The sequence below is a fragment of the Heloderma suspectum genome, chromosome 4 (assembly GCF_057233095.1).
Source record: "Heloderma suspectum isolate Gila_16-S chromosome 4, 16-S_ref, whole genome shotgun sequence".
Classification (NCBI taxonomy): Eukaryota; Metazoa; Chordata; class Lepidosauria; order Squamata; family Helodermatidae; genus Heloderma; species Heloderma suspectum.
Genome location: NC_139461.1, coordinates 54,948,480 through 54,961,674, shown reverse-complemented (window position 1 = coordinate 54,961,674; position 13,195 = coordinate 54,948,480). Strand labels below are relative to the sequence as shown.

The 13,195-nt window shown below is 49.9% G+C and overlaps 1 protein-coding gene across 1 annotated transcript in view; it reads left to right on the top strand.

Annotated features, from left to right (window-relative positions):
- Positions 1 to 3,125: 3,125 nt before the first annotated feature.
- HNF4G (hepatocyte nuclear factor 4 gamma) overlaps positions 3,126 to 13,195 on the top strand; it is an 85,309-nt gene continuing 75,239 nt past the window's right edge. The window contains exons 1-2 of the mRNA XM_084848036.1: positions 3,126 to 3,360; positions 4,434 to 4,476. The gene's annotated coding sequence lies outside the window, so the exon portion shown is untranslated. The remainder of the gene's footprint in view (positions 3,361 to 4,433; positions 4,477 to 13,195) is intronic.

Here is a 13,195-nt window from a genome sequence, read left to right as displayed (position 1 = left end):
GATATTTTGCGGCATAGGGTTCAGCGCCATGGATAGCATTTTTAGAGTTCTGGCTGGTTCTGACAATCCCAGAATGGATTCACAGCCCCTCTGAAATCGGAGCCACCAGCCTCCACTGGCAGTTTGTACTGCTATCAGAATGTTTTCTCCCTTCTCCGTCCTCTCGTTTCACACACGGCTCAATGTAGCGGAAAAGTTCGAAACCGAGAGTGCCGTGAACAGAGCCCAGCCTTCTTAAATAGGATATCCTGCTTTTGTCCATCTTCCCCTAAGTAGAAGAGCCTGTTTGGGGGTTTAAATTGAAAACAAAACAAAAACCAGGTAATCGTCACTGGCACTTAACAAAACTCAGCCACAGGAGATCAAATGGATGTTTACTGTTACAGGTCTGGTTAATTCCCTGCCACCCGCCCGTCGATCATTCAGTTCAACACAGAGTGGGCAAAGGCGGCTTATACGATGAGATTTAGGTTAGCTTAGCTCCCCAACTACACAGAAATCGCCAGGCTTCAAGTGCAGAAACATCCAATGAGGAGTTCTGTAAGACTGGAAGCCTGTTTCAAGAACCAGCTGATCCAAGAGAACCCAAAAATAGAACGGAAGGTAGTATCTCTATCTCTCCCCCCCCCCCCCGCCCGCCCCTATTTTCTGGTCAACAAACAGGAATTCGAAAATCCACGCATATATAGAGGCCCTCCGCGCGATCTAAGTGGGCGTGTTTCCCCTCCGCACCTGGCTAATATTTATTACATGTTATACCTCTCCATATAGAACCCGTAGGAACCTGTTCCTACGGATATCCGCAGCTCGATCCTATGGAGAGTCAAGCGCGCCCAATAAGTATAGGTGCGCCTAATTCTCCATAGGACCGGGTTGTTCACTCTGTGCAGCCAGTATCTGACTGTTAAGAAGGCTGAATCTAATCGTTCTAGCACTAGGGCGTTCACGGGATGTATGCAACACACTCTCATCGGGCATTCAGTTTCGTATAAAACAGCTGATGCAAAAACAAGGGTCTTGGGGCATTTTAAGGATTAACAGCTCTATTGCGGCATACGCTTTTGCGGGCCAAAGTTCAGTTCGTCAATCGCGCGTTATGAAGCGTGATCCTCAGTGGGCAGATTCCTGAATACAAAGTGAAGGGAATGGGGCGATGTTAGTACCAAAAGGCCCAACAATGGCGCCTTGTTATGAAGACTACAAACGAGGACGACGTATAGGCAGTGGAGGCTGGTGGCTCTGATTTCGGTGGGGCTGTAGATCCACCCCAGGTCTCAGTCAGAACTCTAATGGAGCTATCCAAGATGCTGAACCCATTTTGGGTGCAGGGTTCAGCACCTTGGATAGCTCCTTTAGAGTTCTGGCTGGTTCTGACTGAAAGCCAGAATGGATTCACAGCCGAAATCGGAGCCACGAGCCTCCACTGGATAGACGATTCAAGCAGGGTGGATGGAACCACTTCCCAGATGCGGATGAATTAGCAGAGCCATCGTGTAACTTTCGGTCCTCATCGAGCCACTCCTAGTCTCCATTGAGGCCAAGTCTGACAGTATCTAACGTGGGAATGATTCCACCACAGCAGAGTCTATCTAGCCTGTTACGGGGAGATTACAATGCTCCTCCCTTGGTATCTGAATATTACTTTTGTGTGCATTTTATTCTCTTAAGTGGACAGTCCATTTTGGTCTATATAAATAACAGAATTGGTGTGAAAGTGTGCCATTTTCGGCGCGACACAAGGACAGTCGCTTGGGGAGGGGGGCGTTGTTTTCATTTGAATGGTCACAAAGATTTGAAGACGACATTTAAGTCCAGACCTAACTCCCTCCCACTGATACCAGCTTGTACTTAACTTTGGCTGGATCCGTACCCCCGTTTAGTGTATCCCTCGCAGGGGATCTGAAGATGAAAGTATTCTATCGAGAATTTATTCAAAACGGAGTTTAGGGCTGAATCCTATGCAAGTTTAGACAGAAATCCTACTGTTCCCAGCATGCCCCAGGCAGCATGGCTGCTGGAGGGATGCTGGAAGTTGTAGGTCCTTTCCCCCCAGTCTAAACACGTATGTAGTATTGAGCCCTTATTCAAAAGTAAGTCCCACTAATTTCAGGATTGTATACATACGGCTGCAGCATTTTGTTACGATTGGTTCTTAACCTAGCATTAGTGTCCCACAGCCTCGGCTGGTGGAAGACAAAACTAAACTTCGCCTGCGGCCCGTTTACATCTGGCTAGTTTTGGGCAGGGTCGGGTATGTGCGCGCGCCATGCGCTTTCCTTAGCCGATTTTCGCCTGCGATCTACACAGCCCACTGAACTTCCGATCCCAGGCATGTTTCCTCAAAGATCCAGTTGTGTTCGGTAATAGTGACTTATTTCTGACCAACATACGTAGGATCGCGCTGCGAGTGGGCTTCAACGTGTCCGAAGTCTGGCACCACGCGTCTATCCCTAGTGAATATCACCTGACTTCTTAGCACTCGTGCGGCAGAAGACTCCGAACCGAAGGGTGCAAATCCTTGGCAGAAAATTGTAGTGAATTTAATGTACCCTAATTCCAGCTAAGCGTAGGCATGATCCTGCGTGGAAGTGCCAACACTCCCGTTGTAAGCACGTTGTAGTAGCTGGCTGTCAGTCGCACTCCCTCCCTAGTGGTTACTTTCTGTAGGGCTGCAGCCTTTGCAAATCGCCTTGGGAGAAAGTCCCGTTGAACAAAGCGGGGCTTCCTTTCGAATAAACGGGTAGTGTAGTGTAAGATCGGGCTGTAAAATAGCAAGGCACCTGCCTGGGCCCCTCACCCTTTAATCTCTGAGCAATGCGGACAGGTGGCCGCTATTCGGTGGTTAAGAGGGAATTGCGCTCTGCACAAGCTCGGGGGCACGCTCTTTTCCTTCCTTACCCGAGAGGCCGCGGCAGACAGCTACGGCGAGCAGAGGGGAGACGGCTGAGCTGGGGTCATCCACAGCAATGAGGGGGGAAACAAAGGTTTCGAAAAGGGCCCGGGCGCGCGACGCGAGGAGGCACTAGCCTGCGGCGACGGCGGCTGAAGCTTTCAGTTTTCCTTGAGGCTCTTGGTTACTGTTTAACATCCCCACCCACGTTTCAGTTTGTTTAGTAAATCGATCTGATGCCGCTGGGGCTCTCTGCCTTCTTGCCCCGCCGCCATTGAGCAAAGTGAATCTAGCCCCTTCCCGGGCATCTGGCCTAAGGCGCTTGGCGAGCTCGAGTCGAGCCACGGACCGAAGCCGGCGCGGGGCGTCGAGCCAGCCCGGGCAGGGGGAAGAGGAGGCGCGCGGGTGGCCCGCCGCCGCTGAGCGGGCTCGCCCGCGGGCCCAGCAGCGACGCCCTCTCCGCCCGACAGGTAAGTTGCACCAGGGGCTGGCGCCTCCAGGGAGCCGGAGCGGGGCGCCGCCGCCGCGCCGCCCGGGACCAGGGCCGCAGCGGGACCCTGGCGGGCTCCGCGCCGAAGCGCTTGTTGCTGGCGAGCCACACGGCAAGCGGATCTACGGGGACAAACGGGGAGGGGAGGGGAGGGGAAGGGAGGAAGAGAGCAATGGCTTCTGGGCTGGGGTCACGTGCTTGCCTAGCCCAGGCCAGGGCCTCCCCCTGCCTGAATCGGGCCGGCGCTGGGACCCCCCCCCCCCGGACAAGGCTCCCTCCGGTCGTCTTCTTCACTCGCCCTTTTGGCACCTTCCTTTCGGGAGAATGTTTGCCTTAGAACAGACTTGCCTGCCCTCCCTCCCTCCCACCCACCCACCCATAGCTGCGAGCCGAGCTACAGCCCCACCCAGTTATACCGAAGTCACTTTCTGCCGCTCTTTTCGGACTCCGGCTTCGTAAAAGAAGAAGTCTGAAAGGGAATCGCGCGCGAGCGCCCCCGCCCCGCGCATCAGGAGCCGCTCCTTTGGTCCTCACTTCCGGTGGGCGGGGCTTCAGTAGAAATATTCTTGAGTTGACTTCCCCGTTGATCAACGAGAGGCCTGGGTGTTCACCCTTGTTCATCTCAGGATCGAGGCACTGGAAGACAAATGACTGCTCTGAGGACTTCATACTTCTGACAGTCCAGGAGTTCCATACCTGTAGCAGGGCTAAGGTCCCAGCGAGGGCCTGCTATGATGGACAGGGCGCCATGTTTATAACCACAATAGATGCAACCCTGGTACCTGCAACAAAATTCACTTTCTAACAGGGGTTATTCAGGGCACTGTTAGCCAGCCACATCCTTCCCTAGAATACTCCATTCCACCCCCACGTCAGTTTCAGTTTCCCCCCCCTATGGCTACTCAGTATGCCAAGTCCTCACTGGGCTGTTTTAAGGTAGGGTTGGGTGGGGGTTTGCCCCCTTAGGCTATTTTTTAAAAATGTTTTTTCCTTCGTACTTCTGCAGACTTTGGGGTTCCACTGACCATGGTGATCATTCTTTCTTTTTTTCAGTGTCCCATTTTGGCTCCAGTCCTCCGTGTTGCTGCTGATATTTGTAAGTCACTCTGGGAGCCATTTTGGCTAAAGAGTGGAGTAAAACGCTGCAAACAAACAATTATTTTTTAAAGCATGGAATTTTAGATGACTGTGTGGAACATTCCTGAAATGTAAACAATCCCTATTGGGGCTGAATCTACACATAGCCGTTATACCGCTATCATACCGTTATCATAACTATTGCTGCCCATTGGTGTCAGGTGGACCAACAGTTATGATAACGGTACGATAACAGTATGATAACGGTACAACGGCTGTGTGTAGATTCAACCCTGGTCAAACTTAGAGTTGTAAACTCTGGGGCTGAATCTACACACAGCCGTTATACCATTATCATACCATTATCATAACTATTGCTGCCCATTGGTGTCATGTGGACCAACAGTTATGATAATGGTATGATAATGGTATAACAGCTGTGTGTAGATTCAGCCCTGCTCTGTGCTGCGCCTGCCACATGTGGCTGTAGCTCGAATCTTGCAGTCAAATAATTGGCTGGTTAGTTCACATCTTTATGGGAATTTCAGCCCCTAACACACCCCCTTCCCCCATCCTTCTTTATTACATGTATTTATTTAAATATTTAAATGCCACCTTTCCACAAATCTTACCACAGTTCAACAAATGTGCACAATTCAAATAAAAGCAACAATACATAAAAGCAATACAACCAAATTACAACATTAAAACCACTACTCACAATTTAAACTCTGCCTTTCTTCGAAGGCATTCAAAACAATGTACATACTGTAGCATCCGCCCCCCCCCCCCATTTTATTCTGACAACAATCTTGTGAGGTACGTTGGTAGGTTAGGCTGTCCCAAGGTCCAACTGCCTCTTCATGATTGTCAAGTCATTGTGATTCAGTGACAGCAGAAGTCACACCTGCAGACTTGCTCTTCTGTGTGACTCTTTAAGATGAATGGACAATTTTGGGCAGTCTGGGGGGCAATTTCCAGCCCCTGGACCCCACTGCAGGCCATATACCTGCTGCTACCACCAAATTCAGTGGCACAGTGGTGGCAGCCTCCCAAATCAGTGGTTTACTGACCACTACAGAACTTTTGCTGACCACTACAAGTTAACTTTGGCCTTTCTAAAGTGCCATAGGGGGTTGGACAAATTCCTGGAGGAAAAGGCTATCAATTGCTACTAGTCCTGATGGCTATGTGCTACCTCCAGTACCAGGGGTGGTATGCCTATGTACAGCAGTTGCTGGGGAACATGGGTGGGAGGGTGCTGTTGCGCTCATGCCCTGCTTGTGGGTTCCTGGCCAACAGCTGATTGGCCAATTGTGTGAACAGAATGCTGGACTAGATGGACCCTTGGTCTGATCCAGCAGGGCTCTTCTGCTGTTCTTATGCTGCTGAATATTGGTGGGAGGTTTTTGCCCCCAATGTCCCACCACCAAATTTGGTGGTGGGGCAGTGGCAGGGACTACAGAAGAGGATGGGGGGCGCATGTGGGCTGAAGGATGTGTGTTGCCCACCCCTGCTGTAGACTGGGTGTGGGGAAACCAGTGGCCTTCAGTCTCCCTGACCATTGGCCATATTGGCTGAGGTTGATGGCAGTTGGAGGGCTGCAGGTTCCCACCCCTGCTGAAGGCCCAGCTTTTGCATGTGCATTGCTTAGTGCCCCTGCTTTGCAATCTCAAGGTCCCAAGTTCAATCCTGGCATCTCCAGGTAAAAGGGATCAAGTAGCAGGTTAATGCAAGAGACCTCTGACTGTGAGCCCAGATAAACATTGCCAGCCTGGATAGGCAGTACCGGGCTACTCAGACTTTGGGCTCCTTCACACGCAGCTTTTTATCCTGAGATTGAGATTGCTCCCTCATGGAAGTTGGCGGGCTCTTTACAAGACGCCATGAACCTCCAGGGCATCTCCTGCACTAAATGCCCCTTGTTCCTTTTTAAAATATATCGCAGATAATGAGCTATCAAATTAACCGGTGGTGTGGCGCTTGAGTTCCCTCCATGAAAGGAGGAAAAGCAGCAAGAATAGGAGCTAGATCAATGAAAGAGAACGGCAGACTCAGATACGGGGAGAAAGAGGGGTGGGGGGGAAAGGAAGCATATGAAAGAAAGAAGGGGTCCATTGTGATCCTGCATTTCAAATGGAAGCAGAAAGCCCCATTTTAAATGCAGGATTTTAGGCTGGTGTAGAGATGCCCTAATAGTCGGACCTGGTTTAAGGCAGCTTCCTATGTTCCTAGCAACCTGATGCCCTTTTGGTGTCCTGGCCCAGGCCCACAGTCTTCCAAAACAGCCTTCCCTGTTCACTTCTCTCCTGCCTACACAGCATGACCTCCTGTTCTTCGGCCCCACGTGGGGCTGTGAAGTAGCCCTAAGCCTTCTTCAGGCAGTCAAACACATGAAGGGACCAGCCGGAATGTGCAGGTAGCCCCATCCCCTCAATGATGACAGGCCATGCCCCTAGCCGACACGTGACCAGCTTCAGACTAAAGTGGGCCTCCTCTATGCGTGTAGGATTTCTTCCATGGGGATGGGAATCCTAAAGGACCAGGGGTCCTGTCCCCATATTAGAAACCTGAAATGTGTAGAAGGAGCTCTTTTCAGCTGATGCAGATCATGTGTCACCTGGGGTGGGGGGTGGCTGGTGCTTGAGCTGTGGTGTACTGGCCAATGTTGAAGTGCAGGCACCCACTGTGACAGTCCCTGTAGCCACACCCCCAAGGAGAGTCCAAAAATTCAGGCAGCTGGTTGATCCAAATCAACAAGATGGTTCTAACTGTTTTCATCTCCACCAACAGCAGTTCTTTGGTAAAGCCAATGGGTCTTGATTGCCCATTCAAGACCAGGCCACCTCAAAATCCTTTGCATTACAACAGGGAACGATATATTGTTCCTGGGAAAATTCATCCCCCGCCACTACTGTGAGGATTACAGCTAAGCTCAGAGGGGACAGGGAAGTCTGAGGTAGGGATGTCACAGGAGTCTGAGGGGGGGGGTGTACTCTGGCAGACTCCCCCCTGCTTGGCCTCCGGGACTCCGTTCCGCAGACCACTGTGCTTGCCTGACTCTGTGTGCAGTGAGCCAGGCGAGTGCGGTGGTCCCCACTGGTTCATTTACGTCTGGACCATTTCTGCCTGTAATCTCGAGTAAATGGCCGCTTTATGGCCCCCATTTGCATAAAAGGCCCTTTACATGAAAGAACACCAAGGAATCAGGTGGCCACACACCGTTTGCCCATGGACCACCTGCTGGCTCACCACGCAGCCAGCAGGGGTCTGGCAAGCAGCACATGAGGTGGACTTGGGTGAGTCTGTCCATCCTAGTCTGAGGGGTGGCGGAGGCAGTTACATCATCGCCCCTGCTAATGATGTAACTGGTGCTGCATCCCTGTGAGCCCGGGCTCCACTAGACCACTGCACATGAGCGCAGGCAGGGGACAGGAAGTGGAGACGAGTGGCTCCGATTTCGGTGGGGCTGTGAATCCATTCTTGGTTTCAGTCAGAACCAGCCAGAACTCCAAAGGAGCTATCCAAGTTGTTGAACCTATTTTGTGGCTAGAGTTCAGCACGTTGGAGAGCTCCTTTAGAGTTCCCAGAATGGATTCACAGCCCCACCGAAATCAGAGCCACCAGCCTCCACTGGCCCCTTCGTGCCTGAATAGGGCTCTACTGGTTCTGTGGTTCCTGCTGCTCAGAGTAGCTTCCACGGTTCTTCCCTTGGCCATTTTCCCCTCACAACAACCTTCCAAGAGAGGTTAGGATGAGTGCTGGTGGCTGCCCAAGCTCAGTGAGCCCTTCTCCGTGAGCCCCTGCTGAAGGAAGTAAGGCGGGTGGCTACTAGGAGGAGGGCTTTTTCTGTTGTGGCACCCCGGCTCTGGAATGAGCTCCCTAGTGAGGTTCGCCTGGCGCCTACATTGTACTCCTTTCGGCGCCAGGTGAAGACCTTTTTATTTCCCCAGGCATTTTAGCTTTCTAAATTTTTATCTTTGCTGTTTTAAATCTGTATTTTAAACTCCTGTACTGCTGCTAGGTTTTATTGTGGTTGTATTGTTATATTGTGGTTTTAATGTTCTATATATTTTAAATTGTTTTATTGTGTGTTGTTTGGTTTTAGTTTTTGTGAACCGCCCAGAGAGCTTCGGCTATTGGGCGGTATAGAAATGAAATAAATAAATAAAAATAAATAAATATAGTTGAGCAGGGATTTGAACCCAGGTCTTTCAGGTTCTAGATTAGGGGTGCAGAACCTTCAGCCCATGGGCCTAATTTGTCCTGTGCAGTGGCCCAATCCAACTCGTGCCATTTTGGGGGGTTCCTGTTGCGGGGAGGGCTTAGGTTCCAAGCTGTGCCTCCTGGAGAAAACCCCTTGGAGGGCTTCCCCACTAGCTCTGATCTCAGATCTGCTGGACCACCTGTGCAAGGGCAAGAACCAGCGCTCTCCCCTGGGTATGGCCCCAGCTTGTGCTGCCTCTCATGTCTCTGAGACTGGAGATAGCAGTGGGGATGAGAGGCGTTGGGGGTACGGGTGACCTGGGCTTTCTCTGTGCTGAAAGGAAACACAGTTCCATGCCTCCTTCCAGCACAAAGAAAAGAATGAACGAAAGAAAGAAGGGGGTGATAGGGGGCAGGGCTATGCCCCTGAGGTCTTCTGGTCCATGGGGTATGGTGCCCCCACCCCCAAACAGTTCTGCACCCCTGTTCTAGCTCAGCACTCTAACCACTTCTCTAAACTGGCTTTACACTAGGGCTGGACAACTTGTGGCCCTCCAGATGTTTGAGCCTTTAACTCCCATCAGCCCTAATGAGCATAGCTAATGGTGAGGCATGATGGGAGTTGTAGGCCAAAATGTCTGGAGGGCCACAAGTTGCCCAGCCCTGCTTTTCACCCTTCTTTCAACCTTATTGCCTCTGGACTCACTGAGCCTTAACTTTCCTACCTCCTATGACAAATTTCTAGTCCTCAGCCTGCTCCTCAAAGCTGCTTTTGTCCCTAGAGCAATGGTGCAGAACCTCTTTTAGCCTGAGGGCCACATTCCATTTTAGAGACGCTCTTGGGGCCCACATTCCAGTGTGGGACAAAGGGCCAAAGACCAAAGGAGAAGGTCCAAAGTACAATCCCCCCCTCCACATATTATACTTCAAAGCAATTACGGCCAGTAACTAAGCTTTAAGAGAGGCATTTCAACCTTTTTGAATGGGAAAAATGGCATGAAAGCTAGGAAGCCACAACTATCCATGTCTGGGGGGAAGTGGGCGGGGCCAGACAAAGAGGGGAGCCCTGGAGGGCCAGCTTTGGCTCCTGGGACTGAGGTTCTTCCCCCCTGCTATATAGCCTGTGAGGCTTTTAAACCCAGCCAAACAGGAAATTCAGCAAGTGTCTAGCTTGTTATGCAGTGCTGTGGTGAGGAAACCGGACCTGCCAAAATTTCCGTGTTGTACAGAGGAGTCCAGGGGCTGTGGTGGCTTAGTGGTTAAGATGCTGAACTGCAGACTGGAAGGTCGGCAGGTCAGCAGTTCGAGACCCGAGTGCTGCGTGACGGAGTGAGCTCCCGTCTTCAGTCCCAGCTTCTGCCAACCTAGCAGTTCGAAAGCAAGACATTGCAAGTAGATAAATAGGTACCACCTCGGCGGGAAAGGTAACAGCGTTCCGTGCACCTCGGTGTTCAGTCATGCCGGCCACATGACCATGGAAGCGTCTTCGGACAGCGCTGGCTCTTCGGCTTAGAAACGGGGATGAGCACCACACCCTAGAATCGGACATGACTGGTTGGGGACACCTTTACCTTTTTTTACAGAGGAGTCCAGACCAGATCTCTTTGCATCTGGTCACTCCACTTACAGCCCCATAGCTAGGTGAGTCTGACGAAGACCCAGGATCATATGCAGCAGCATACTGGTTGGTGCAGGGGTGCATAGAGTTAAACGTAGTAAGCAATATCTAGTAAATCATTGAGAGTCTAAGGGTAAGTCCCATTGAGCAGAATGGGACTTCTAAGGAAACATGTGCAAGACTAGGTAGTTATTTAGTGGATCGGTGGGATTTACTTTCAGTCAGATGTGTTTAGAATTCAGATGCAAGTTTTATCACATGAGAAGGAAATCCCACCTTCCACAATTTTAAGAAATGCTCCCAGGTTTTGTGTGTGTGTGTGTGTGTGTGTGTGTCGGCAGCTGGGGTGGGGGTGGAGACTCTGAAGTTGCAGTGCCTTTTAGATACCTTTTGCAGCCCAATCCTGTGCATGATCACTCAGATGTAGGTCCTATTGCGTTCATTCGGGTTCACACTCCTAGGGAAGTGTGAGCAGAATTATAGCCTTAAAATATGATTTTGCATTTCATGCTATATGCACAATGAAAAGGAAACAGCAAACCATGAAATATTCAGTTAAAGCCAGGTATGGGGAGAGTATTATGAACATTTTATTGATCATACCTTTCTCTTTCTCTTTCTCTTTCTCTCTCTCTCTCTCTCTCTTTTTTGATGTGTATAAAGGGAGTTAAGATGGAAAGCTTAAAATGCTGTTTTGTAACCTGCTCCATACTTCCCATAATTCCTCTGTCGCTCTGCAGCTTTGAGGAGGAGAAACACCCCCCCACCTCAGTTATAAATGCTGTTTTCATTGCCTGGTACTCAATTCCCTGTCTCTTTCTTCCTGTCTCACAGATGCATGGCAGCTCTGCCTGAGGCACACCTCATAAACATTAAAAAAAAATCCGGTGTAGGACAAGATCCCAATGCAGTTATCTTGTTCGGAATGTTGCCTTTCATTTTAGTGGCTCATAGAATTGGAGTACAGGAACAGAAAAACTTCTCACTCTTCCTTCTTACTCCAACTTTCCCCAAGCTTTATGAGGAACATCCAAGACTAAATTCCGTTCCCATTTAACTCTGAGTAAATGCAAAATAGCTTTCCTGTGGGTGAAGGTTTTGTTTATTTTTGAGGTGACAATGAACAAATTATACATTCTTTTGGGGAAGGGAATTTTTGGCAATGTTTAGTTGGGAGGAAAATGCAGAGGCATGGAATTGTGACATTTATTTATTTATTTATTTATTTACATTTCTATTTCTTACATTTATCACCTTTTAGCTCAGGGCTGCAGAGTCTGTTTTAGTCGGAGGGCCGAGTTCCATTTTGGAGCAGCTCTCAGGGGCTGCATTCCAGTGGTGGTGGGGGGGGGGGGGCGAAGGCAAAAAAGGGTGGGGCCAAAATACAAAAAATACCAGCCAATATTAGCTTCAAGCTCTTACTGTCAGTAACTATGCCTTGGGAGAGGCATTTCAATCTTCTAGAAAGGGGGGGGGATGAACAAAAGATGGGAAACCACCAAATGATTGGTGGTTGATGGAAAGGGGGTTGGGCTAGGAGAAAGGAGAGTGGCTTCCTGGGGACCCCTGGGTGGCTGGATTTGGCCCCCAGGCCTGGGGTTCTGCACCCTGATTTAGCTTATGTCAACAGGGGCGCCACACTCAAATCTGGGAGTTAATATTACCCCTCCTCTCAGCATTGACAGAGGTCCTTCTTGTATTCATTCATGTTAGCTATGTAGTATGCAGCTTAACTGCCCTTTACTTTTCACATACAAGTAATGGGATGGGGCCCCAATCCCAGTTAGGACCATCGCACATGGGTAGGGAAGGTTTAAACCCCCGTCTCCTAGGGTGTTGACAAGTTAGAAAAGCTGCAAGTTGAGAAGGATGTAGAAAAGCAGTTCTTAAACAAGATTGTAGGCCACAATTTTGGTTTGCTTGTTATTTGCTGTTGTATCTCAGTATGAGAGCTAGGGTAGCATAGTGACGAAGAGTGCAATCTGAAGTAAGTCCAGTTGAGTTCAGTGGAGCTTATCCCTAGGTAAGTGGGTATGGGATTGCAGTTTAACAGATTTACAGTGCAATCCTATGCAACTTTATCCAGAAGTAAGTCCCACTCAGTTCAATGAGCCTTACTCCCAAGTAAGGGCATATAGGATTGCATCCTTAGCAGGGAAACAGGAAGTCCCTGGTTCGAATGCTGCTTGTACCACAGAGTTTCTCAAACTGTGGGTCGGGACACACCAATTGGTCCCAGCCAACCTTCAGGTGGGTTTCACTGCTCAGTGCTTCTTTGCTTGACCATCCTGTGCCATGACTTCACCATGCACATTGCATAGCAAGGTGTGGAAGTGGGAGTTGGTTAGAGAGCAAGGAGGATGATGATGATGATGATGATGATGATGATTTAAACACTGGGAATAAAGAGGGAAGCTGTTATAGGAGGAAGAAATTGTAAAAGCAGCAGGGGGAAGGGAGGGATGAAACTGCAGTTTGGGATAGGGTCCAGCAGTGCAGGCTGGTGGCTCTGATGTCAGCGGAGTGGTGAATCTGCTCCAGGTTTCAGTCAGAACCAGTCAGACCTCTAAAGGAACTCTCTTAGGTGCAAAGCAAAACAAAGTCCTATGAGGAGAGACTGAAAGAACTGGGCATGTTTCGCCTTGAGAAGAGAAGACTGAGGGGAGATATGATAGCGGTCTTCAAGTACTTGAAAGGTTGCCACAGAGAGGAAGGCCAGGATCTCTTCTCCATCATCCCAGAGTGCAGGACACAGAACAATGGGCTGAAGTTACAGGAAGCCAGATTCTGGCTGAACATCAGGAAAAGCTTCCTGGCTTTTAGAGCAAAATGACAATGGAGCCAATTACCTAGGGAGGTGGTGGGCTCTCCCACACTGGAGGCATTCAAGATGAAGGTGGACAGCCATTTGTCA